General features: G+C 45.3%; 1 protein-coding gene, 30 non-coding genes and 13 pseudogenes across 31 annotated transcripts in view; 40 read left to right on the forward strand and 4 right to left on the reverse strand.

The window, feature by feature from the left end:
• LOC140292446 (NACHT, LRR and PYD domains-containing protein 3-like) overlaps positions 1–24,146 on the forward strand; it is a 405,682-nt gene that overhangs the window by 178,058 nt on the left and 203,478 nt on the right. The window lies entirely within an intron of this gene.
• LOC140298101 (5S ribosomal RNA) lies at positions 258–376 on the forward strand. Its single transcript, XR_011913779.1, has one exon. It is a non-coding gene; the product is annotated as a 5S ribosomal RNA (ribosomal RNA).
• Positions 646–764, forward strand: LOC140297782 (5S ribosomal RNA). Its single transcript, XR_011913487.1, has one exon. It is a non-coding gene; the product is annotated as a 5S ribosomal RNA (ribosomal RNA).
• Positions 1,108–1,226, forward strand: LOC140290322 (5S ribosomal RNA). Its single transcript, XR_011912342.1, has one exon. It is a non-coding gene; the product is annotated as a 5S ribosomal RNA (ribosomal RNA).
• LOC140296612 (5S ribosomal RNA) lies at positions 1,496–1,614 on the forward strand. Its single transcript, XR_011912980.1, has one exon. It is a non-coding gene; the product is annotated as a 5S ribosomal RNA (ribosomal RNA).
• Positions 1,884–2,002, forward strand: LOC140298413 (5S ribosomal RNA). Its single transcript, XR_011914062.1, has one exon. It is a non-coding gene; the product is annotated as a 5S ribosomal RNA (ribosomal RNA).
• Positions 2,272–2,390, forward strand: LOC140298906 (5S ribosomal RNA). The gene has a single exon (XR_011914503.1). It is a non-coding gene; the product is annotated as a 5S ribosomal RNA (ribosomal RNA).
• Positions 2,660–2,778, forward strand: LOC140299990 (5S ribosomal RNA). Its single transcript, XR_011914787.1, has one exon. It is a non-coding gene; the product is annotated as a 5S ribosomal RNA (ribosomal RNA).
• LOC140298554 (5S ribosomal RNA) lies at positions 3,048–3,166 on the forward strand. The gene has a single exon (XR_011914190.1). It is a non-coding gene; the product is annotated as a 5S ribosomal RNA (ribosomal RNA).
• On the forward strand, positions 3,436–3,554 carry LOC140318248 (5S ribosomal RNA). Its single transcript, XR_011917819.1, has one exon. It is a non-coding gene; the product is annotated as a 5S ribosomal RNA (ribosomal RNA).
• LOC140299488 (5S ribosomal RNA) lies at positions 3,824–3,942 on the forward strand (annotated as a pseudogene).
• LOC140319109 (5S ribosomal RNA) lies at positions 4,212–4,330 on the forward strand. The gene has a single exon (XR_011917940.1). It is a non-coding gene; the product is annotated as a 5S ribosomal RNA (ribosomal RNA).
• LOC140299806 (5S ribosomal RNA) lies at positions 4,600–4,718 on the forward strand. The gene has a single exon (XR_011914770.1). It is a non-coding gene; the product is annotated as a 5S ribosomal RNA (ribosomal RNA).
• LOC140296963 (5S ribosomal RNA) lies at positions 4,988–5,106 on the forward strand. Its single transcript, XR_011913016.1, has one exon. It is a non-coding gene; the product is annotated as a 5S ribosomal RNA (ribosomal RNA).
• Positions 5,375–5,493, forward strand: LOC140298511 (5S ribosomal RNA). Its single transcript, XR_011914152.1, has one exon. It is a non-coding gene; the product is annotated as a 5S ribosomal RNA (ribosomal RNA).
• On the forward strand, positions 5,763–5,881 carry LOC140296068 (5S ribosomal RNA). Its single transcript, XR_011912929.1, has one exon. It is a non-coding gene; the product is annotated as a 5S ribosomal RNA (ribosomal RNA).
• Positions 6,151–6,269, forward strand: LOC140298513 (5S ribosomal RNA). The gene has a single exon (XR_011914153.1). It is a non-coding gene; the product is annotated as a 5S ribosomal RNA (ribosomal RNA).
• On the forward strand, positions 6,539–6,657 carry LOC140300004 (5S ribosomal RNA; annotated as a pseudogene).
• Positions 6,927–7,045, forward strand: LOC140294307 (5S ribosomal RNA). Its single transcript, XR_011912769.1, has one exon. It is a non-coding gene; the product is annotated as a 5S ribosomal RNA (ribosomal RNA).
• Positions 7,314–7,432, forward strand: LOC140299522 (5S ribosomal RNA; annotated as a pseudogene).
• LOC140297335 (5S ribosomal RNA) lies at positions 7,702–7,820 on the forward strand. Its single transcript, XR_011913078.1, has one exon. It is a non-coding gene; the product is annotated as a 5S ribosomal RNA (ribosomal RNA).
• LOC140296080 (5S ribosomal RNA) lies at positions 8,090–8,208 on the forward strand. The gene has a single exon (XR_011912930.1). It is a non-coding gene; the product is annotated as a 5S ribosomal RNA (ribosomal RNA).
• Positions 8,478–8,596, forward strand: LOC140298514 (5S ribosomal RNA). The gene has a single exon (XR_011914154.1). It is a non-coding gene; the product is annotated as a 5S ribosomal RNA (ribosomal RNA).
• LOC140300005 (5S ribosomal RNA) lies at positions 8,866–8,984 on the forward strand (annotated as a pseudogene).
• Positions 9,254–9,372, forward strand: LOC140294318 (5S ribosomal RNA). Its single transcript, XR_011912770.1, has one exon. It is a non-coding gene; the product is annotated as a 5S ribosomal RNA (ribosomal RNA).
• On the forward strand, positions 9,642–9,760 carry LOC140296304 (5S ribosomal RNA). Its single transcript, XR_011912951.1, has one exon. It is a non-coding gene; the product is annotated as a 5S ribosomal RNA (ribosomal RNA).
• LOC140297336 (5S ribosomal RNA) lies at positions 10,030–10,148 on the forward strand. The gene has a single exon (XR_011913079.1). It is a non-coding gene; the product is annotated as a 5S ribosomal RNA (ribosomal RNA).
• LOC140289017 (5S ribosomal RNA) lies at positions 10,418–10,536 on the forward strand. The gene has a single exon (XR_011912215.1). It is a non-coding gene; the product is annotated as a 5S ribosomal RNA (ribosomal RNA).
• Positions 10,806–10,924, forward strand: LOC140297337 (5S ribosomal RNA). The gene has a single exon (XR_011913080.1). It is a non-coding gene; the product is annotated as a 5S ribosomal RNA (ribosomal RNA).
• On the forward strand, positions 11,194–11,312 carry LOC140319164 (5S ribosomal RNA). The gene has a single exon (XR_011917944.1). It is a non-coding gene; the product is annotated as a 5S ribosomal RNA (ribosomal RNA).
• On the forward strand, positions 11,582–11,690 carry LOC140291329 (5S ribosomal RNA; annotated as a pseudogene).
• On the forward strand, positions 11,960–12,068 carry LOC140295129 (5S ribosomal RNA; annotated as a pseudogene).
• On the forward strand, positions 12,338–12,456 carry LOC140279604 (5S ribosomal RNA). Its single transcript, XR_011909346.1, has one exon. It is a non-coding gene; the product is annotated as a 5S ribosomal RNA (ribosomal RNA).
• On the forward strand, positions 12,726–12,844 carry LOC140298463 (5S ribosomal RNA). Its single transcript, XR_011914108.1, has one exon. It is a non-coding gene; the product is annotated as a 5S ribosomal RNA (ribosomal RNA).
• LOC140271307 (5S ribosomal RNA) lies at positions 13,114–13,232 on the forward strand. Its single transcript, XR_011907844.1, has one exon. It is a non-coding gene; the product is annotated as a 5S ribosomal RNA (ribosomal RNA).
• Positions 13,502–13,620, forward strand: LOC140292778 (5S ribosomal RNA; annotated as a pseudogene).
• On the forward strand, positions 13,885–14,003 carry LOC140283551 (5S ribosomal RNA; annotated as a pseudogene).
• Positions 14,270–14,388, forward strand: LOC140298008 (5S ribosomal RNA). Its single transcript, XR_011913693.1, has one exon. It is a non-coding gene; the product is annotated as a 5S ribosomal RNA (ribosomal RNA).
• LOC140306478 (5S ribosomal RNA) lies at positions 14,658–14,776 on the forward strand (annotated as a pseudogene).
• Positions 17,024–18,703, forward strand: LOC140292857 (tripartite motif-containing protein 16-like; annotated as a pseudogene).
• LOC140299754 (5S ribosomal RNA) lies at positions 19,241–19,359 on the reverse strand (annotated as a pseudogene).
• On the reverse strand, positions 19,629–19,747 carry LOC140312297 (5S ribosomal RNA; annotated as a pseudogene).
• LOC140297243 (5S ribosomal RNA) lies at positions 20,017–20,125 on the reverse strand (annotated as a pseudogene).
• On the reverse strand, positions 20,395–20,513 carry LOC140292434 (5S ribosomal RNA). The gene has a single exon (XR_011912546.1). It is a non-coding gene; the product is annotated as a 5S ribosomal RNA (ribosomal RNA).

Consider the following 24,146-nt stretch of genomic DNA (forward strand, 5'->3'; position numbering starts at 1 on the left):
TCTACCACCTACATGTCTTTTGTTGCAACGTCTGATCACCCTGTGACACATGAGGAAGTTGGTCATCTTCAGCTGCTGCTGCTTTGTTGGCAGACACGAAGTGATCTGAGAGTCTCAGTTTCAACTGCAGGTAATAATCACATCAGGGATGAAGATGTGCCCAATACGCATCAGCCTTTCTCGGCAATTATCTGGTTACATAGAGTAACCGTATGATTCCAGTACCTATATAATGCACATTTGTCACAAGCATTGTTGCTTCCGGCCACACCACCCTGAACATGCCCGACCTCATCTGATCTCGGAAGCCAAGCAGGGTTGGGCCTGGTTAGTACTTGGATGGGAGACTGCTTGGGAATACCAGGTGCTGTAAGCTGTTTCTCTTCTCTCTACCACCTGCATGTCTTTTGTTGCAACGTCTGATCACCCTGTGACACATGAGGAAGTTGGTCATCTTCAGCTGCTGCTGCATTGTTGGCAGACACGAAGTGATCTGAGAGTCTCAGTTTCAACTACAGATAATAATCACATCAGGGATGAAGATGTGCCCACTACAAGTTAGCCTTTCTCGGCAATTATCTGGTTACATAGAGGAACTGTATGATTCCAGTACCTATATAATGCACATTTGTCAAAGACATTGTTGCTTACGGCCACACCACCCTGAAAATACCCGACCTCTTCTGATCTCGGAAGCCAAGCAGGTTTGGGCCTGGTTAGTACTTGGATGGGAGACTGCTTGGGAATACCAGGTGCTGTAAGCTTTTTCTCTTCTCTCTACCACCTGCATGTCTTTTGTTGCAACGTCTGATCACCCTGTGACACATGAGGACGTAAGCTTTTTCTCTTCTCTCTACCACCTGCATGTCTTTTATTGCAACGTCTGATCACCCTGTGACACTAGGAAGTTGGTCATCTTCAGCTGCTGCTGCTTTGTTGGCAGACACGAAGTGATCTGAGAGTCTCAGTTTCCGCTGGAGAGAATAATCACGACAGGGAAGAAGATGTGGCCACTACAAGTTAGCCTTTCTCGGCAATTATCTGGTTACATAGTGTAACCGTATGATTCCAGTACCTATATAATGCACATTTGTGACAGACATTGTTGCTTACGGCCACACCACCCTGAACATGCCCGACCTCATCTGATCTCGGAAGCCAAGCAGGGTTGGGCCTGGTTAGTACTTGGATGGGAGACCGCTTGGGAATACCAGGTGCTGTAAGCTTTTTCTCTTCTCTCTACCACATGCATGTCTTTTGTTGCAACGTCTGATCACCCTGTGACACATGAGGAAGTTGGTCATTTTCAGCTGCTGCTGCTTTGTTGGCAGAAACGAAGTGATCTGAGAGTCTCAGTTTCAACTACAGATAATAATCACATCAGGGATGAAGATGTGCCCACTAAATATCAGCCTTTCTCGGCAATTATCTGGTTACATAGAGGAACCGTATGATTCCAGTACCTATATAATGCACATTGTTCACAGATATTGTTGCTTACGGCCACACCACTCTGAATATGCCCGACCTCGTCTGATCTCGGAAGCCAAGCAGGGTTGGGCCTGGTTAGTACTTGGATGGGAGACTATTTGGGAATACCAGGTGCTGTAAGCTTTTTATCTTCTCTCTAGCACCTGCATGTCTTTTGTTGCAACGTCTGATCACCCTGTGACACATGAGGAAGTTGGTCATCTTCAGCTGCTGCTGCTTTGTTGGCAGACACGAAGTGATCTGAGAGTCTCAGTTTCCGCTGGAGAGTATAATCACGACAGGGAAGAAGATGTGCCCAATACGCATCAGCCTTTCTCGGCAATTATCTGGTTACATAGAGGAACTGTATGATTCCAGTACCGATATAATGCACATTTGTCACAGACATTGTTGCTTACGGCCACACCACCCTGAATATGCCCAACCTCGTCTGATCTCGGAAGCCAAGCAGGGTTGGGCCTGGTTAGTACTTGTATGGGAGACCGCTTGGGAATACCAGGTGCTGTAAGCTTTTTCTCTTCTCTCTACCACCTGCATGTCTTTTGTTGCAACGTCTGATCACCCTGTGACACATGAGGAAGGTGGTCATCTTCAGCTGCTGCTGCTTTGTTGGCAGACACGAAGTGATCTGAGAGTCTCAGTTTCAACTGCAGATAATAATCACGACAGGGAAGAAGATGTGCCCACTACAAGTTAGCCTTTCTCAGCAATTATCTGGTTACATAGAGGAACCGTATGATTCCAGTACCTATATAATGCACATTGTTCACAGATATTGTTGCTTACGGCCACACCACTCTGAATATGCCCGACCTCGTCTGATCTCGGAAGCCAAGCAGGGTTGGGCCTGGTTAGTACTTGGATGGGAGACTGCTTGGGAATACCAGGTGCTATAAGCTTTTTCTCTTCTCTCTACCACATGCATGTCTTTTGTTGCAACGTCTGATCACCCTGTGACACATGAGGAAGTTGGTCATCTTCAGCAGCTGCTGGATTGTTGGCAGACACGAAGTGATCGGAGAGTCTCAGTTTCAACTGCAGGTAATATTCACATCAAGGAAGAAGATGTGCCCACTACATATCAGCCTTTCTCTGCAATTATCTGGTTACATAGAGTAACCGTATGATTCCAGTACCTATATAAGGCACATTGTTCACAGATATTGTTGCTTACGGCCACACCACCCTGAACATACCCGACCTCGTCTGATCTCGGAAGCCAAGCAGGGTTGGGCCTGGTTAGTACTTGTATGGGAGACCGCTTGGGAATACCAGGTGCTGTAAGCTTTTTCTCTTCTCTCTACCACCTGCATGTCTTTTGTTGCAACGTCTGATCACCCTGTGACACATGAGGAAGGTGGTCATCTTCAGCTGCTGCTGCTTTGTTGGCAGACACGAAGTGATCTGAGAGTCTCAGTTTCAACTGCAGATAATAATCACGACAGGGAAGAAGATGTGCCCACTACAAGTTAGCCTTTCTCAGCAATTATCTGGTTACATAGAGGAACCGTATGATTCCTGTACCTATATAATGCACATTGTTCACAGATATTGTTGCTTACGGCCACACCACCCTGAACATGCCCAACCTCGTCTGATCTCGGAAGCCAAGCAGGGTTGGGCCTGGTTAGTACTTGTATGGGAGACCGCTTGGGAATACCAGGTGCTGTAAGCTTTTTCTCTTCTCTCTACCACGTGCATGTCTTTTGTTGCAACGTCTGATCACCCTGTGACACATGAGGAAGTTGGTCATCTTCAGCTGCTGCTGCTTTGTTGGCAGACACGAAGTGATCTGAGAGTCTCAGTTTCAACTGCAGATAATAATCACGTCAGGGAAGAAGATGTGCCCACTACAAGTTAGCCTTTCTCGGCAATTATCTGATTACATAGATGAACTGTATGATTCCAGTACCGATATAATGCACATTTGTCACAGACATTGTTGCTTACAGCCACACCACCCTGAATTTGCCCGACCTCGTCTGATCTCGGAAGCCAAGCAGGGCTGGGCCTGGTTAGTACTTGGATGGGAGACCGCTTGGGAATACCAGGTGCTGTAAGCTTTTTCTCTTCTCTCTACCACCTGCATGTCTTTTGTTGCAACGTCTGATCACCCTGTGACACATGAGGAAGGTGGTCATCTTCAGCTGCTGCTGCTTTGTTGGCAGACACGAAGTGATCTGAGAGTCTCAGTTTCAACTGCAGATAATAATCACGACAGGGAAGAAGATGTGCCCACTACAAGTTAGCCTTTCTCAGCAATTATCTGGTTACATAGAGGAACCGTATGATTCCAGTACCTATATAATGCACATTGTTCACAGATATTGTTGCTTACGGCCACACCACCCTGAAAATGCCTGACCTCGTCTGATCTCGGAAGCCAAGGAGGGTTGGGCCTGGTTAGTACTTGGATGGGAGACTGCTTGGGAATACCAGGTGCTGTAAGCTTTTTCTCTTCTCTCTACCACATGCATGTCTTTTGTTGCAACGTCTGATCACCCTGTGACACATGAGGAAGTTGGTCATCTTCAGCTGCTGCTGCTTTGTTGGCAGACACGAAGTGATCTGAGAGTCTCAGTTTCAACTACAGGTAGTAATCACATCAAGGATGAAGATATGCCCACTACATATCAGCCTTTCTTGGCAATTATCTGGTTACATAGAGGAACTGTATGATTCCAGTACCTATATAATTCACATTTGTCACAGACATTGTCGCTTACGGCCAAACCACCCTGAACATGCCCGACCTCGTCTGATCTCGGAAGCCAAGCAGGGTTGGGCCTGGTTAGTACTTGGATGGGAGACTACTTGGGAATACCAGGTGCTGTAAGCTTTTTCTCTTCTCTCTCCCACCTGCATGTCTTTTGTTGCAACGTCTGATCACCCTGTGACACATGAGGAAGTTGGTCATCTTCAGCTGCTGCTGCTTTGTTGGCAGACACGAAGTGATCTGAGAGTCTCAGTTTCCGCTGGAGAGAATAATCACGACAGGGAAGAAGATGTGCCCACTACAAGTCAGCCTTTCTCGGCAATTATCTGGTTACATAGAGTAACCGTATGATTCCAGTACCTATATAATGCACATTTTTGACAGACATTGTTGCTTACGGCCATACCACCCTGAATATGCCCGACCTCGTCTGATCTCGGAAGCCAAGCAAGGTTGGGCCTGGTTAGTACTTGGATGGGAGACCGCTTGGGAATACCAGGTGCTGTAAGCTTTTTCTCTTCTCTCTACCACCTACATGTCTTTTGTTGCAACGTCTGATCACCCTGTGACACATGAGGAAGTTGGTCATCTTCAGCTGCTGCTGCTTTGTTGGCAGACACGAAGTGATCTGAGAGTCTCAGTTTCAACTGCAGGTAATAATCACATCAGGGATTAAGATGTGCCCACTACATATCATTCTTTCTCGGCAATTATCTGGTTACATAGTGTAACCGTATGATTCCAGTACCTATATAATGCACATTTGTGACAGACATTGTTGCTTACAGCCACACCACCCTGAATTTGCCCGACCTCGTCTGATCTCGGAAGCCAAGCAGGGTTGGGCCTGGTTAGTACTTGGATGGGAGACCGCTTGGGAATACCAGGTGCTGTAAGCTTTTTCTCTTCTCTCTACCACATGCATGTCTTTTGTTGCAACGTCTGATCACCCTGTGACACATGAGGAAGTTGGTCATCTTCAGCTGCTGCTGCTTTTTGGCAGACACGAAGTGATCTGAGATTCTAAGTTTCAACTGCAGATAATAATCACGTCAGGGAAGAAGATGTGCCCACTACAAGTTAGCCTTTCTCGGCAATTATCTGGTTACATAGTGTAACCGTATGATTCCAGTACCTATATAATGCACATTGTTCACAGATATTGTTGCTTACGGCCACACCACCCTGAACATGCCTGACCTCGTCTGATCTCGGAAGCCAAGCAGGGTTGGGCCTGGTTAGTACTTGGGTGGGAGACTACTTGGGAATACCAGGTGCTGTAAGTTTTTTCTCTTCTCTCTAGCACCTGCATGTCTTTTGTTGCAACGTCTGATCACCCTGTGACACATGAGGAAGTTGGTCATCTTCAGCTGCTGCTGCTTTGTTGGCAGACACGAAGTGATCTGAAAGTCTCAGTTTCAACTGCAGATAATAATCACGTCAGGGAAGAAGATGTGCCCACTACAAGTTAGCCTTTCTCGGCAATTATCTGGTTACATAGTGTAACCGTATGATTCCAGTACCTATATAATGCACATTGTTCACAGATATTGTTGCTTACGGCCACACCACCCTGAACATACCTGACCTCGTCTGCTCTCGGAAGCCAAGCAGGGTTGGGCCTGGTTAGTACTTGGATGGGAGACTGCTTGGGAATACCAGGTGCTGTAAGCTTTTTCTCTTCTCTCTACCACCTGCATGTCTTTTGTTGCAACGTCTGATCACCCTGTGACACATGAGGAAGTTGGTCATCTTCAGCTGCTGCTGCTTTGTTGGCAGACACGAAGTGATCTGAGAGTCTCAGTTTCAACTGCAGGTAATAATCACATCAGGGATGAAGATATGCCCACTACATATCAGCCTTTCTTGGCAATTATCTGGTTACATAGAGTAACCGTATGATTCCAGTACCTATATAATGCACATTGTTCACAGATATTGTTGCTTACGGCCACACCACCCTGAACATGCCTGACCTCGTCTGATCTCGGAAGCCAAGCAGGGTTGGGCCTGGTTAGTACTTGGGTGGGAGACTACTTGGGAATACCAGGTGCTGTAAGTTTTTTCTCTTCTCTCTAGCACCTGCATGTCTTTTGTTGCAACGTCTGATCACCCTGTGACACATGAGGAAGTTGGTCATCTTCAGCTGCTGCTGCTTTGTTGGCAGACACGAAGTGATCTGAGAGTCTCAGTTTCAACTGCAGATAATAATCACGACAGGGAAGAAGATGTGCCCACTACAAGTTAGCCTTTCTCTGCAATTATCTGGTTACATAGAGGAACTCTATGATTCCAGTACCTATATAATGCACATTTGTGACAGACATTGTCGCTTACGGCCAAACCACCCTGAACATGCCTGACCTCGTCTGATCTCGGAAGCCGAGCAGGGTTGGGCCTGGTTAGTACTTGGATGGGAGACTACTTGGGAATACCAGGTGCTGTAAGCTTTTTCTCTTCTCTCTAGCACCTGCATGTCTTTTGTTGCAACGTCTGATCACCCTGTGACACATGAGGAAGTTGGTCATCTTCAGCTTCTGCTGGATTGTTGGCAGACACGAAGTGATCGGAGAGTCTCAGTTTCAACTGCAGGTAATATTCACATCAGGGATTAAGATGTGCCCACTACATATCAGCCTTTCTCTGCAATTATCTGGTTACATAGAGGAACCGTATGATTCCAGTACCTATATAATGCACATTGTTCACAGATATTGTTGCTTACGGCCACACCACCCTGAACATGCCCAACCTCGTCTGATCTTGGAAGCCAAGCAGGGTTGGGCCTGGTTAGTACTTGGATGGGAGACTACTTGGGAATACCAGGTGCTGTAAGCTTTTTCTCTTCTCTCTACCACATGCATGTCTTTTGTTGCAACGTCTGATCACCCTGTGACACATGAGGAAGTTGGTCATCTTCAGCTGCTGCTGCTTTGTTGGCAGACACGAAGTGATCTGAGATTCTCAGTTTCAACTGCAGATAATAATCACGACAGGGAAGAAGATGTGCCCACTACAAGTTAGCCTACTCGGCAATTATCTGGTTACATAGAGTAACCATATGATTCCAGTACCTATATAATGCACATTTGTGACAGACATTGTTGCTTACAGCCACACCACCCTGAATATGCCCGACCTCGTCTGATCTCGGAAGCCAAGCAAGGTTGGGCCTGGTTAGTACTTGGATGGGAGACCGCTTGGGAATACAAGGTGCTGTAAGCTTTTTCTCTTCTCTCTACCACATGCATGTCTTTTGTTGCAACGTCTGATCACCCTGTGACACATGAGGAAGTTGGTCATCTTCAGCTGCTGCTGCTTTGTTGGCAGACACGAAGTGATCTGAGATTCTCAGTTTCAACTGCAGATAATAATCACGACAGGGAAGAAGATGTGCCCACTACAAGTTAGCCTTTCTCGGCAATCATCTGGTTACATAGAGGAACTGTATGATTCCAGTACCGATATAATGCACATTTGTCACAGACATTGTTGCTTACAGCCACACCACCCTGAATTTGCCCGACCTCGTCTGATCTCGGAAGCCAAGCAAGGTTGGGCCTGGTTAGTACTTGGATGGGAGACCGCTTGGGAATACCAGGTGCTGTAAGCTTTTTCTCTTCTCTCTACCACCTGCATGTCTTTTGTTGCAACGTCTGATCACCCTGTGACACATGAGGAAGTTGGTCATCTTCAGCTGCTGCTGCTTTGTTGGCAGACACGAAGTGATCTGAAAGTCTCAGTTTCAACTGCAGATAATAATCACGTCAGGGAAGAAGATGTGCCCACTACAAGTTAGCCTTTCTCGGCAATTATCTGGTTACATAGTGTAACCGTATGATTCCAGTACCTATATAATGCACATTGTTCACAGATATTGTTGCTTACGGCCACACCACCCTGAACATACCTGACCTCGTCTGCTCTCGGAAGCCAAGCAGGGTTGGGCCTGGTTAGTACTTGGATGGGAGACTGCTTGGGAATACCAGGTGCTGTAAGCTTTTTCTCTTCTCTCTACCACCTGCATGTCTTTTGTTGCAACGTCTGATCACCCTGTGACACATGAGGAAGTTGGTCATCTTCAGCTGCTGCTGCTTTGTTGGCAGACACGAAGTGATCTGAGAGTCTCAGTTTCAACTGCAGGTAATAATCACATCAGGGATGAAGATATGCCCACTACATATCAGCCTTTCTTGGCAATTATCTGGTTACATAGAGTAACCGTATGATTCCAGTACCTATATAATGCACATTGTTCACAGATATTGTTGCTTACGGCCACACCACCCTGAACATGCCTGACCTCGTCTGATCTCGGAAGCCAAGCAGGGTTGGGCCTGGTTAGTACTTGGGTGGGAGACTACTTGGGAATACCAGGTGCTGTAAGTTTTTTCTCTTCTCTCTAGCACCTGCATGTCTTTTGTTGCAACGTCTGATCACCCTGTGACACATGAGGAAGTTGGTCATCTTCAGCTGCTGCTGCTTTGTTGACAGACACGAAGTGATCTGAGAGTCTCAGTTTCAACTGCAGATAATAATCACGACAGGGAAGAAGATGTGCCCACTACAAGTTAGCCTTTCTCTGCAATTATCTGGTTACATAGAGGAACTCTATGATTCCAGTACCTATATAATGCACATTTGTGACAGACATTGTCGCTTACGGCCAAACCACCCTGAACATGCCTGACCTCGTCTGATCTCGGAAGCCGAGCAGGGTTGGGCCTGGTTAGTACTTGGATGGGAGACTACTTGGGAATACCAGGTGCTGTAAGCTTTTTCTCTTCTCTCTAGCACCTGCATGTCTTTTGTTGCAACGTCTGATCACCCTGTGACACATGAGGAAGTTGGTCATCTTCAGCTTCTGCTGGATTGTTGGCAGACACGAAGTGATCGGAGAGTCTCAGTTTCAACTGCAGGTAATATTCACATCAGGGATTAAGATGTGCCCACTACATATCAGCCTTTCTCTGCAATTATCTGGTTACATAGAGGAACCGTATGATTCCAGTACCTATATAATGCACATTGTTCACAGATATTGTTGCTTACGGCCACACCACCCTGAACATGCCCAACCTCGTCTGATCTTGGAAGCCAAGCAGGGTTGGGCCTGGTTAGTACTTGGATGGGAGACTACTTGGGAATACCAGGTGCTGTAAGCTTTTTCTCTTCTCTCTACCACATGCATGTCTTTTGTTGCAACGTCTGATCACCCTGTGACACATGAGGAAGTTGGTCATCTTCAGCTGCTGCTGCTTTGTTGGCAGACACAAAGTGATCTGAGAGTCTCAGTTTCCGCTGGAGAGAATAATCACGACAGGGAAGAAGATGTGCCCACTACATATCAGCCTTTCTTGGCAATTATCTGGTTACATAGAGGAACTCTATGATTCCAGTACCTATATAATGCACATTTGTGACAGACATTGTCGCTTACGGCCAAACCACCCTGAATTTGCCCGACCTCGTCTGATCTCGGAAGCCAAGCAAGGTTGGGCCTGGTTAGTACTTGGATGGGAGACCGCTTGGGAATACCAGGTGCTGTAAGCTTTTTCTCTTCTCTCTACCACATGCATGTCTTTTGTTGCAACGTCTGATCACCCTGTGACACATGAGGAAGTTGGTCATCTTCAGCTGCTGCTGCTTTGTCGGCAGACACGAAGTGATCTGAGAGTCTCAGTTTCCGCTGGAGAGAATAATCACGACAGGGAAGAAGATGTGCCTAATACGCATCAGCCTTTCTCAGCAATTATATGGTTACATAGAGGAACTGTATGATTCCAGTACCTATATAATGCACATTTGTGACAGACATTGTTGCTTACAGCCACACCACCCTGAATTTGCCCGACCTCGTCTGATCTCGGAAGCCAAGCAAGGTTGGGCCTGGTTAGTACTTGGATGGGAGACCGCTTGGGAATACCAGGTGCTGTAAGCTTTTTCTCTTCTCTCTACCACGTGCATGTCTTTTGTTGCAACGTCTGATCACCCTGTGACACATGAGGAAGTTGGTCATCTTCAGCTGCTGCTGCTTTGTTGGCAGACACGAAGTGATCTGAGAGTCTCAGTTTCAACTACAGGTAGTAATCACATCAAGGATGAAGATATGCCCACTACATATCAGCCGTTCTTGGCAATTATCTGGTTACATAGAGTAACCATATGATTCCAGTACCTATATAATGCACATTTGTGACAGACATTGTTGCTTACAGCCACACCACCCTGAATATGCCCGACCTCGTCTGATCTCGGAAGCCAAGCAAGGTTGGGCCTGGTTAGTACTTGGATGGGAGACCGCTTGGGAATACCAGGTGCTGTAAGCTTTTTCTCTTCTCTCTACCACATGCATGTCTTTTGTTGCAACGTCTGATCACCCTGTGACACATGAGGAAGTTGGTCATCTTCAGCTGCTGCTGCTTTGTTGGCAGACACGAAGTGATCTGAGAGTCTCAGTTTCAACTGCAGATAATAATCACGACAGGGAAGAAGATGTGCCCACTACAAGTTAGCCTTTCTCGGCAATCATCTGGTTACATAGAGGAACTGTATGATTCCAGTACCGATATAATGCACATTTGTCACAGACATTGTTGCTTACAGCCACACCACCCTGAATTTGCCCGACCTCGTCTGATCTCGGAAGCCAAGCAAGGTTGGGCCTGGTTAGTACTTGGATGGGAGACCGCTTGGGAATACCAGGTGCTGTAAGCTTTTTCTCTTCTCTCTACCACCTGCATGTCTTTTGTTGCAACGTCTGATCACCCTGTGACACATGAGGAAGTTGGTCATCTTCAGCTGCTGCTGCTTTGTTGGCAGACACGAAGTGATCTGAGAGTCTCAGTTTCAACTGCAGGTAGTAATCACATCAAGGATGAAGATATGCCCACTACATATCAGCCTTTCTTGGCAATTATCTGGTTACATAGAGGAACTGTATGATTCCAGTACCTATATAATTCACATTTGTCACAGACATTGTCGCTTACGGCCAAACCACCCTGAACATGCCCGACCTCGTCTGATCTCGGAAGCCAAGCAGGGTTGGGCCTGGTTAGTACTTGGATGGGAGACTACTTGGGAATACCAGGTGCTGTAAGCTTTTTCTCTTCTCTCTAGCACCTGCATGTCTTTTGTTGCAACGTCTGATCACCCTGTGACACATGAGGAAGTTGGTCATCTTCAGCTGCTGCTGCTTTGTTGGCAGACACGAAGTGATCTGAGAGTCTCAGTTTCAACTGCAGATAATAATCACGACAGGGAAGAAGATGTGCCCACTACAAGTTAGCCTTTCTCTGCAATTATCTGGTTACATAGAGGAACTGTATGATTCCAGTACCTATATAATGCACATTTGTGACAGACATTGATGCTTACGGCCACACCACCCTGAATATGCCTGATCTCGGAAGCCAAGCAAGGTTGGGCCTGTTTAGTACTTGGATGGGAGACCGCTTGGGAATACCAGGTGCTGTAAGCTTTTTCTCTTCTCTCTACCACCTGCATGTCTTTTGTTGCAACGTCTGATCACCCTGTGACACATGAGGAAGTTGGTCATCTTCAGCTGCTGCTGCTTTGTTGGCAGACACGAAGTGATCTGAGAGTCTCAGTTTCAACTGCAGGTAATAATCACATCAGGGATGAAGATGTGCCCACTACATATCAGCCTTTCTCGGCAATTATCTGGTTACATAGTGTAACCGTATGATTCCAGTACCTATATAATGCACATTTGTGACAGACATTGTTGCTTACAGCCACACCACCCTGAATATGCCTGATCTCGGAAGCCAAGCAAGGTTGGGCCTGGTTAGTACTTGGATGGGAGACAGCTTGGGAATACCAGGTGCTGTAAGCTTTTTCTCTTCTCTCTACCACCTGCATGTCTTTTGTTGCAACGTCTGATCACCCTGTGACACATGAGGAAGTTGGTCATCTTCAGCTGCTGCTGCTTTGTTGGCAGACACGAAGTGATCTGAGAGTCTCAGTTTCAACTCCAGGTAATAATCACTTCAGGGATGAAGATGTGCCCACTACAAGTTAGCCTTTCTCGGCAATAATCTGGTTACATAGAGGAACTGTATGATTCCAGTACCGATATAATGCACATTTGTCACAGACATTGTTGCTTACGGCCACACCACCCTGAACATGCCCGACCTCGTCTGATCTCGGAAGCCAAGCAGGGTTGGGCCTGGTTAGTACTTGGGTGGGAGACTACTTGGGAATACCAGGTGCTGTAAGCTTTTTCTCTTCTCTCTCCCACCTGCATGTCTTTTGTTGCAACGTCTGATCACCCTGTGACACATGAGGAAGTTGGTCATCTTCAGCTGCTGCTGCTTTGTTGGCAGACACGAAGTGATCTGAGAGTCTCAGTTTCCGCTGGAGAGAATAATCACGACAGGGAAGAAGATGTGCCCACTACAAGTTAGCCTTTCTCGGCAATCATCTGGTTACATAGAGGAACTGTATGATTCCAGTACCTATATAATGCACATTTGTCACAGACATTGTTGCTTACGGCCACACCACCCTGAACATGCCCGACCTCGTCTGATCTCGGAAGCCAAGCAGGGTTGGGCCTGGTTAGTACTTGGGTGGGAGACTACTTGGGAATACCAAGTGCTGTAAGCTATTTCTCTTCTCTCTACCACCTGCATGTCTTTTGTTGCAACGTCTGATCACCCTGTGACACATGAGGAAGTTGGTCATCTTCAGCTGCTGCTGCTTTGTTGGCAGACACGAAGTGATCTGAGAGTCTCAGTTTCCGCTGGAGAGAATAATCACGACAGGGAAGAAGATGTGCCCAATACGCATCAGCCTTTCTCGGCAATCATCTGGTTACATAGAGGAACTGTATGATTCCAGTACCGATATAATGCATATTTGTCACAGACATTGTTGCTTACAGCCACACCACCCTGAACATGCCCGACCTCGTCTGATCTCGGAAGCCAAGCAGGGTTGGGCCTGGTTAGTACTTGGATGGGAGACTACTTGGGAATACCAGGTGCTGTAAGCTTTTTCTCTTCTCTCTCCCACCTGCATGTCTTTTGTTGCAACGTCTGATCACCCTGTGACACATGAGGAAGTTGGTCATCTTCAGCTGCTGCTGCTTTGTTGGCAGACACGAAGTGATCTGAGAGTCTCAGTTTCAACTGCAGATAATAATCACGTCAGGGAAGAAGATGTGCCCACTACAAGTTAGCCTTTCTCTGCAATTATCTGGTTACATAGTGTAACCGTATGATTCCAGTACCTATATAATGCACATTGTTCACAGATATTGTTACTTGAGGCCACACCACCCTGAATATGCCCGACCTTGTCTGATCTCGGAAGCCAAGCAGGGTTGGGCCTGGTTAGTACTTGGATGGGAGACTGCTTGGGAATACCAGGTTCTGTAAGCTTCTTCTCTCTACCACCTGCATGTCTTTTGTTGCAACGTCTGATCACCCTGTGACACATGAGGAAGTTGGTCATCTTCAGCTGCTGCTGCTTTGTTGGCAGACACGAAGTGATCTGAGAGTCTCAGTTTCCGCTGGAGAGAATAATCACGACAGGGAAGAAGATGTGCCCAATACGCATCAGCCTTTCTCAGCAATTATCTGGTTACATAGAGGAACCGTATGATTCCAGTACCTATATAATGAACATTGTTCACAGATATTGTTCCTTACGGCCACACCACCCTGAATATGCCCAACCTCATCTGATCTCGGAAGCCAAGCAGGGTTGGGCCTGGTTAGTACTTGGATGGGAGACTACTTGGGAATACCAGCTGCTGTAAGCTTTTTCTCTTCTCTCTACCACCTGCATGTCTTTTGTTGCAACGTCTGATCACCCTGTGACACATGAGGAAGTTGGTCATCTTCAGCTGCTGCTTTGTTGGCAGACACGAAGTGATCTGAGAGTCTCAGTTTCAACTGCAGGTAATAATCACTTCAGGGATGAAGATGTGCCCACTACAAGTTAGCCTTTCTTGGCAATAATCTGGTTACATAGAGGAACTGTATGATTCCAGTACCTATATAATGCACATTTGTCACAGACATTGTTGCTTACGGCCACACCACCCTGAATATGCCCAACCTCATCTGATCTCGGAAGCCAAGCAGGGTTGGGCCTGGTTAGTACTTGGATGGGAGACTGCTTGGGAATACCAGGTGCTGTAAGCTTTTTCTCTTCTCTCTACAAACTGCATGTCTTTTGTTGCAACGTCTGATCACCCTGTGACACATGAGGAAGTTGGTCATCTTCAGCTGCTGCTGCTTTGTTGGCAGACACGAAGTGATCTGAGAGTCTCAGTTTCAGCTGGAGAGAATTATCACGTTAGGGAAGAAGATGTGCCCACTACAAGTTAGCCTTTCTCTGCAATTATCTGGTTACATAGAGGAACTTTATGATTCCAGTAACTATATAATGCACATTTGTCAGTGACATTGTTGCTTACGGCCACACCACCCTGAAAATACCCGACCTCATCTGATCTCGGAAGCCAAACAGGGTTGGGTCTGGTTAGTAATTGAATGGGAGACCGCTTGGGAATACCAGGTGCTTTAAGCTTTTTCTCTTCTCTCTACCACCTGCATGTCTTTTGTTGCAACGTCTGATCACCCTGTGAATTTAAGCAGGGTCGGGCCTGGTTAGTACTCGGTTGTTCTACTGTACTTCTCTACAAAAACCAAAGAGGAAGCTGCTGTCCCACCAAAATTCAACGTCTTCAAGATCAAAAAAGAAGTCCAGTTGCTCTTATGAATACTCTCCATCATTTCAGTTTATTTCTGACATTCAGCTTTTCATAGCATATGATGACTGTGTTGAAAATATGTGCAACAATGTAAACCACCAAGATATTCTGAATAATAATTGTATTTATTTTCACTGAGGCTTGTGTAAACCACAGACTGTATTTAGTGTAAACTGTGTTTTCATTCCTGAGCTGATCTCATTCACCCGATGACACTCCTTAACTGTCACTATTGAAAAATCCCTCCAATCATTTATAGTTTAGATAGAAATTGTTAGAAACGATTGTTTTTAATGTCCCTCATCAGGATGTAGAGTCATTACTGTGGTGAAGGAGTTTGTCCAAGTTTGGGGTTGAGTTAATGTCTGAAATCATGGGGGATGGATGGTAACATCACCGTCCTTTTGTCTTTCAGATCAGTGCAACTTCTTCAGGTCTTTGGTTGCATGGATGTTATTATCATGCAGGAGTCTTGAGGTCAGAGGTCAGTTTGGGATCTGTCTGAAGCCTCAGTTGAAAGAAACAGAGTCGTTATCTTCTATCACCATCTGGAGCCTCCACTTTTTGTCTTCTACACCTTTGCCTGTCCCCACACAGGTTACATTTCAGACCTCAACCATCTGAGCTGTGAAACATCTTCTGCTTCAGATGCTCATCACAGATAGAAGTTCTGACAGGATCTCCCACTCCTCCATTATAGATGTACAGAAATCCCTGCAGTGGTTTAGAGTTCAGGGTTTTGGGGGCATCAGATGGACCGTGATGTTGTCAGAGTACAGTCACGTTATTTCAGGTTAATATATTAAAGCCACTTTTTCTCTCACGTTCATCCCTCTGTCCAGATAAAAATGATGCTTTTCTCCGCTTAATAACAGAGCTCATCAGAGGTAAAAGTAATCCTGCCTCCTCAGTTTAAATCCCCTCACTGACCAGGATGTATATAGACTTAGCTGCATAACAGCATGATCATAAAATAAAGCCTTTATCAGCACCTCAGACTGCAGCCTAACATGAAATGTTATCTGAGCCGCACAGAAATCACTGATCTGCTCAGCTGGGTTTTCTCACTTCTGAACAGATGTTTGCTGTGAAGCGTTTTGTTGTTTCCTGCCAACTGAAAAAGGCTGGAAAAGAAGTCATTCTGCTGTTTTATGCTGTTTGTGTTTTCAGTGTGGACAAGAGTGGACAAAACACCACAGGAACTCCATCTTAAGATGCAGCTTCTTTTCTACACAGAGACAAAGAGACAAAGAGGGTTTCTATCAGGCTCAGCCTGAAGACACCAGTCAGCATACAGAGCTCGATAGATAGATTATGATCAAACATGTCTGATGCAGTCTTAAGAAACCTTTAATCGGTAATATCTACATGTGAGTTAAGAGCTAATATTGGACTCTTCTCTGGACTCTGGTCCAGCCAGCCAGGAGTACAGAAAGTTTGCAGGTTAGGGGTCAACTTTAGTTTTCAGGCAGCTCAACTCTGCAGGTTTTTACCTCTTCTGAAGTCCAACAGCCGTATGAGAGCTCATGTTTCATGTCAGGCACTTGAATGCATCAGTCTGAAGATTCAGGTGAGCATTTCAGCAGAAGATCATGATTTATGAATTTCAAGCTGCTGCAGAGCAGGGCTGATTATATAAATGTAAATGAAAAGCATGAAAATACTAAGAAACAGCAACATTTACATTTCCTGTACAGCTGCCTGCTAAAAGTATCGGACAATGTTGATCTGATAGATTCAGAGAAACCAATTTTCTTCATGTTGAGCTTTAAGTGGAAGGTTAATGAATTTATCTTTCCCTTCAACAGAGAACAAATAAGAATTCAACAACCCCTTGAACAATCCTGCCTGGACTGAGGTGAAACCAGCACTGTTCCCTTGTTCCCTCCCCAAACTGATCTGAAGCTGGGAGGATGTGTGAAACCATTGTGTGATAGTAGAGGAGCTCTTAAGTGAAGATCAGCTGATCAGCTGCAACTAAAGGAGGTGGAATTAGTTTTGTATCACAGCACAGACGGTGTTTCTGCTCTGAGAGTCACACACTGCTCTGCCAAATGGAGGAAATGGCTCAGAAAAGGGTTAAACTGGACCTGGAAACCTTCTTTTGTTCGATCTGTCAGGATCTACTGAAGCATCCGGTGACTATTCCCTGTGGACACAGCTACTGCATGAACTGTATTAAAGGCTACTGGAATGGAAAGAATAAGAAGGGAATTCACAGATGCCCTCATTGCAGGAAAACTTTCACACCGAGGCCTGTCCTGGAGAAAAGCACCATGTTAGCTGATTTAGTGGAGCAGCTGAAGAAGACTGGACTCCAAGCTGCTCCTGCTGATCTCTGCCATGCTGGACCTGAAGATGTGGCCTGTGATTTCTGCTCTGGAAGAAAACTGAGAGCCATCAAGTCCTGTTTATTCTGTCTGGTCTCTTACTGTGAGAAACACCTTCAGCCTCATTATGATGTGACTCCATTCAAGAAACACAAGCTGGTGGAGCCCTCCAAGAGCCTCCAGGAGAACATCTGCTGTCGTCATGATGAGGTGATGAAGATGTTCTGCCGTACTGATCAGAAGTCTATCTGTTATCTCTGCCCTGTGGATGATCATAAAGGCCACGACACAGTGTCAGGCTGCAGCAGAAAGGACTGAGAGGCAGAGAGAGCTGGAGGGGAGTCGACAACAAATCCAGCAGAGAATCCAGGACAGAGAGAAAGATGTGAAGCTGCTTCAACAGGAGGTGGAGGCCATCAATCAGTCTGCTGATAAAACAGTGGAGGACAGTGAGAACATCTTCACCGAGCTGATCCGTCTCATCCACAAAAGAAGCTCTGATGTGAAGCAGCAGCTCAGATCCCAGCAGCAAACTGAAGTGAGTCGAGTCAAAGAGCTTCAGGAGAAGCTGGAGCAGGAGATCACTGAGCTGAAGAGGAAAGATGCTGAGCTGAAGCAGCTCTCACACACAGACGATCACAACCAGTTTCTACACAACTACCCCTCACTGTCAGCACTCAGTGAGTCCACACACTCATCCAGCATCAATACCTGTCCTCTGAGATACTTTGAGGATGTGACAGCAGCTGCGTCAGAGCTCAGAGAGAAACTACAGGACATTCTGAGAGAGAAATGGACAAACAGCTCACTGACAGTCACTGAAGGGGATGTTTTACTGCCAGAACCAGAACCAGAGCCAAAGAGCAGAGCTGCCTTCTTAAAATATTCATGGGACATCACACTGGATCCAAACACAGCAAACACATATCTGTTAGTGTCAGAGGGGAACAGAAAAGTGACAGTAATGAGACAACCTCAGTCTTATTCTGCTCATCCAGACAGATTCACGGAATGGTGTCAGGTCCTGAGCAGAGAGAGTCTGACTGGACGCTGTTACTGGGAGGTGGAGAGGAGAGGGGGAGGAGCTGATGTAGCAGTCGCATACAAGAACATCAGCAGAACAGGGAATGAATGTGGATTTGGACGTAATGACAAATCTTGGGCATTAAAATGTTCCCAAAACAGTTTTGAATTTTGGTCCAACAAGATGAAAGCCTCCATCTCAGGTCCTCAGTCCTCCAGAGTAGGAGTGTACCTGGATCACAGAGCAGGTATTCTGTCCTTCTACAGCGTCTCTGAAGCCATGACTCTCCTCCACAGAGTCCAGACCACATTCACTCAGCCGCTCTATGCTGGAGTTAGGATTGGATGGACTGGAGCCACAGCTGAGCTGTGTGAAGTGAAATAAAGGTATTCAGTCAGTTTGTTGCTGAGAGTTCATTGCTGTGATGTCTCTGCTCTGCTGTTCTGTTGTTTATTTGCTACTTTTTCCTGTTTGTGCAGCCATGGAGGATATCACTGCTAATGCTGAGTTTTATTCACAGAAAGATTTCTCCACATGAAAATCTAAACTTCTCTGAGCTCTGAATGTTAGTTGATCCTTGTGTTGATGTGTTTGTATGTTGTTGTTTCTCTTCCACTTCATGGAGCCAAACAGAGAAATCAGCAGACCTTCCTTTATCACAGATTCTTTTCACAATGTGCATTATATAGGTACTGGAATCATACACTTCCTCTATGTAACCAGAAAATTGGCGAGAAAGGCTAACTTGTAGTGAGAACAAATTCATTCCTGATGTGATTATTATCTGTAGTTGAAACTGAGACTCTCAGATCACTTCGTGTCTGCCAACAAAGCAGCAGCAGCTGAAGATGACCAACTTCCTCATGTGTCACAGGGTGATCAGACGTTGCAACAAAATACATGCAGGTGGTAGAGAGAAGAGAAAAAGCTTACAGCACCTGGTATTCCCAAGCGGTCTCCCATCCAAGTACTAACCAGGCTCAACCCTGCTTGGCTTCCGAGATCAGACGAGGTTGGGCATATTCAGGGTGGTGTGGCCGTAAGCAACAATATCTGTGAACAATGTGCATTATATAGGTCCTGGAATCATACGGTTCCTCTATGTAACCAGATAATTGCAGAGAAAGGCTGATATGTAGTGGGCATATCTTCATCTCTGATGTGATTATTACCTGCAGTTGAAACTGAGACTCTCAGATCACGTCGTGTCTGCCAACAAAGCAGCAGCAGCTGAAGATGACCAACTTCCTCATGTGTCACAGGGTGATCAGACGTTGCAACAAAAGACATGCAGGTGGTAGAGAGAAGAGAAAAAGCTTACAGCACCTGGTATTCCCAAGCAGTCTCCCATCCAAGTACTAACCAGGCCTTACCCTAATTGGCTTCCGAGATCAGACGAGGTCGGGCATGTTCAGGGTGGTGTGGCCGTAAGCAACAATATCTGTGAACAATGTGCATTATATAGGTCCTGGAATCATACGGTTCCTCTATGTAACCAGATAATTGCCGAGAAAGGCTGATATGTAGTGGGCACATCTTAATCCCTGATGTGATTATTACCTGCAGTTGAAACTGAGACTCTCAGATCACTTCGTGTCTGCCAACAAAGCAGCAGCAGCTGAAGATGACCAACTTCCTCATGTGTCACAGGGTGATCAGACGTTGCAACAAAAGACATGCAGGTGGTAGAGAGAAGAGAAAAAGCTTACTGCACATGGTATTCCCAAGCAGTCTCCCATCCAAGTACTAACCAGGCTCAACCCTGCTTGGCTTCCGAGATCTGGTATGTTCAGGGTGGTGTGGCCGTAAGCAACAATGTCTGTGACAAATGTGCATTATATAGGTACTGGAATCATACAGTTCCTCTATGTAACCAGATAATTGCCGAGAAAGGCTAACTTGTAGTGGGCACATCTTCATCCCTGATGTGATTATTATCTGCAGTTGAAACTGAGACTCTCGGATCACTTCGTGTCTGCCAACAAAGCAGCAGCAGCTGAAGATGACCAACTTCCTCATGTGTCACAGGGTGATCAGACGTTGCAACAAAATACATGCAGGTGGTAGAGAGAAGAGAAAAAGCTTACAGCACCTGGTATTCCCAAGCGGTCTCCCATCCAAGTACTAACCAGGCTCAACCCTGCTTGGCTTCCGAGATCAGACGAGGTCGGGCATATTCAGGGTGGTGTGGCCGTAAGCAACAATATCTGTGACAAATGTGCATTATATCGGTACTGGAATCATACAGTTCCTCGATGTAACCAGATTATTGCCGAGAAAGGCAAACTTGTAGTGGGCACATCTTCATCCCTGATGTGATTATTACCTGCAGTTGAAACTGAGACTCTCAGATAACTTAGTGTCTGTCGACCTCTTCTGTTCCCTGTGTGTAGTTTTGTGTTCAGCGTCACACAGAGAGACTGAGGCTGCTTAGTTAGATGAAATCATCACAAATTTCTCATTTTTAAACAGTTACATTATATTTTAGAAGTCAGAACCCAGTGATAGATGTTGTTTCAGCATCTATAAAAAGCTGATTTGTGACTGATTCTCTCGCTTAAGGCCATACCACCCTGAACACGCCCGATCTCGTCAGATCTAGGAAGCTAAGCAGGGTCGGGCCTGGTTAGTACTTGGATGGTAGAAAAAGTGCACGTGCCGCCACTTTAAACTGTCAAACAGGCAATTTTATATCTAACAGCAAACGCTGAGAGCTGCTCTGCAGAATAAATACTTTTACTGGTGGAAGTGTTAGTAAATGTTGCTGATGACACTTTGATTCTTTTACCTGAGTGAGGTTTTAGATGCAGAGGCCCAAAAAATACTGAGGTCATGAGTCAGAACTTCTAGTCGGGTTCAGGGGCTCCCCTGGAAATTTATTTAATTCCATTATTTAAATCTGGCCATTTTCAGAGTCTTAAAGGAACAAAAACAACATAATGACTTTTAGGTTTATTTGTTTAGTTTGTTATCAGAGAACATCAGCCTCATCCTAAATGATTTGCAAATGAGTTACAATGTAAAACTGGAGAATGAATTTCATCAAGTCATGGATTAGGAATAAAAAGGAATGAACTGTCCCGGGACAGAGGGATAATATATACAAATTAAACTTTGATTCATGTTTCCTTGCTATCTGATTAGGACGCTGGGCTGCAATACAAATATCTCCACATTAAAATGCATTTTTTCTCACAGTCATCTACCACCTAAACTGCTCTCCACCTACATGTTTAGCTTGATGTGCTCCTCTTTCAGTGACAGGTGTGACTGACTGACTCACTAACGGTAACAACATCAAAGTCCGACTTGTGTGGTAGTTACCATAGCGACAGTGCATGTTGTCGATGACGCGCAGCATATCTGCCCAAACTGAGCCACTGTTTTATTAAACAGCGCTACTCTTGGCTCTTCAAATATAAAATCACCACAATTTCAGCAACAAAAAAAAAATTAAAAATACAGAGGACACGACCTCGGTGTCCTCTATGGTAGTTACTACCTTGCTCCTATGATTAGATGGAGAGGACAGCTGATTTTCCTTTGCCTGCCTTTTGTGTTGAAGGACTGAGTCACACAGTTTTATCAACCACATATTTTATTTTTTGGACGTTTTTGAAAGAGTATCCATACCAAGGAGTAAAATTGTACAATCCTCTTTTTCCTAAATCAGTACCAACTTGTGCGCACCGCATGGAGTTGGCGCTCAGATCCCGGCCGGCAGAAATTGCTGCTCCTTGATTGGATGATTGGTTGGCCCATGGGTGGGCACCGGGTTAATTGTGTAGTTCTCCTTGTTGCTGATTGTTACCATGGGATTGTTTTTCCTGTTTCCTTCTCCTCCTCTGTGTCCAAATTCCAAATGGAGAGCATGGAAAAATATATGCATTGCAAATGAATATGCAAGAAGAAACCAAATAGATTCAATTAGTGACACCCAGAGGTGAGAAGGCAAATAGCACAGAACCTCTCAGCTGAATGTTCCACTTTTTCAACATTAACCAATTTAAGCCCTCTCTTTGGAATTGGTCAATCACACACTCTGGTGTGACTGGATAACTGACTAAGCTCATCCACTCATCTTCTTTCCAGAACACAAACATGACAGCACACCTGAAGGTTCCACCGAGATTTTAACTCAGATCACTGGATTCAAAGTCCAGAGTGCTGACCTTTCGGCCAAAAATGGGGCAAAAGGGACTGCCCGAAAGGGGGGAAAAGGAAAAAAAGAGGAAGGAGGGGGGGGAAAAGAGAGAAAAAGAAAAGGAGAAAAAAGTACACTATATCCACTTTTCTCTATTCTCTTATCTTCTCAACATTGTTTACACACACCTCTGCACTTATTGCAAGGTTTATCATCCATTTAATTTTCATGTTTCTTGTGGGATTCGAACCTGTATTGTGGCAACACCCCAACATACCACAGTGCTTTGGACGTTACTAAAGCCTACTGTAGGGGGCAGCACACAAAATGTGTATAACTGTAAATGTAAATAAGTCTCCCATCATTTTTCCCCTCTTTTTTTGGTACACTCAATTATTTGAGAGACTAGTGTTATGATTGGCTTTGATCTTAGACATTATAAATTCATATTCTGTATTTTCCTAAATGTTCCTAGCTGGTACTTTTCCACTCTGTTCATACTGCACAATCGATGACCTTAAAAGGGTCCAAGACTTTAGAATGACATAAACAACTGGGTCAGACAAAATATCTCTAGTAGAGTAGATAGGTCTGGTACATTAGATCCACGCCTAAAACAGCACTCACACATACACACACATTGTTTCTCACATCCAAAGAACACAACAAGGACAGCAACTGGCCTGATCATGCCACTAAAAACTGGCCAATTATACTCTGACAAGTGTGAAAACAACTTCTGTGAGATAAAGCTGAATATAAATATGACATGTTTCCGGATATCGGGGCTTGGCCTGACGGATTTCCTGCGGGAGCTCTGGCACTCCGAGTCCAGCTGCAATATACTTTACTATGTGACCACTGATAAATACTTTTTTAATAAACGATTTCTCCAGCTTGTTCTTGGGCTTCCAATGAAAAAATCGGGCTAACACTAGCTATCTATCTGTATCACTATTTGTGCAACACAAGTGAATGAAACAAATTCCAAATTGAGCAAAGAAAGTATTTTTAAAAAATCTTTGGTTGAGACAAAGAGTGTTGGGTTTTATTAATAAATGTAAAATAATTCTCCAAGTAATTCTGGCTTCACTTTTGACAATTGCATTAAATGGATGTCACTCACACTCACTGTCGTCCTGTTTTGCAAAGGGAAATTAAATAAAAATGTGAAGGCTGTTCTTGGTTCAAGTAAAATGATCAAACTTTATTAACATTGTAACAATAATCACACAGTAACAGACGAGCAATCATCTGCGAACAGACAGACAGACAGACAGACAGACACTTAACGTAAACTTAACGCCACAGTTAAAACGCCGCATGAAATGGAAGCTGTCCAAGCGCACTGCAGACCTCCATGGGTGGAAGAGTTTGACCACTGAAGACACACCTGTGAAAAACAAAGTCAGCCGCTGCCCAATTGCCAGTACCCCTCCTCCCACAAGTGGAGTGGTAACAGTGTGTGTGTGTGTGTGTGTGTGTGGCACACAGTTTTTCAAACGTATATTTGATAAAGATCATTTTTACCCACCTGACTGGCTGCAGCAGTCCCGGTCAACATAGATGACCTCAGGTTCAGCTTGGCCCGCATTCTTGTATCGAGTGACGATGCCATGGCACAACTCTTCCAACCCTGCACCTTCACCCGTTGTCAGAACAGAGTTCAGAACCTGGCCAAACTCGTT

This window comes from Leuresthes tenuis, unplaced genomic scaffold, assembly GCF_036924035.1.
Source record: "Leuresthes tenuis unplaced genomic scaffold, fLeuTen1.0.hap1 SCAF_1, whole genome shotgun sequence".
Taxonomy (NCBI): Eukaryota; Metazoa; Chordata; class Actinopteri; order Atheriniformes; family Atherinopsidae; genus Leuresthes; species Leuresthes tenuis.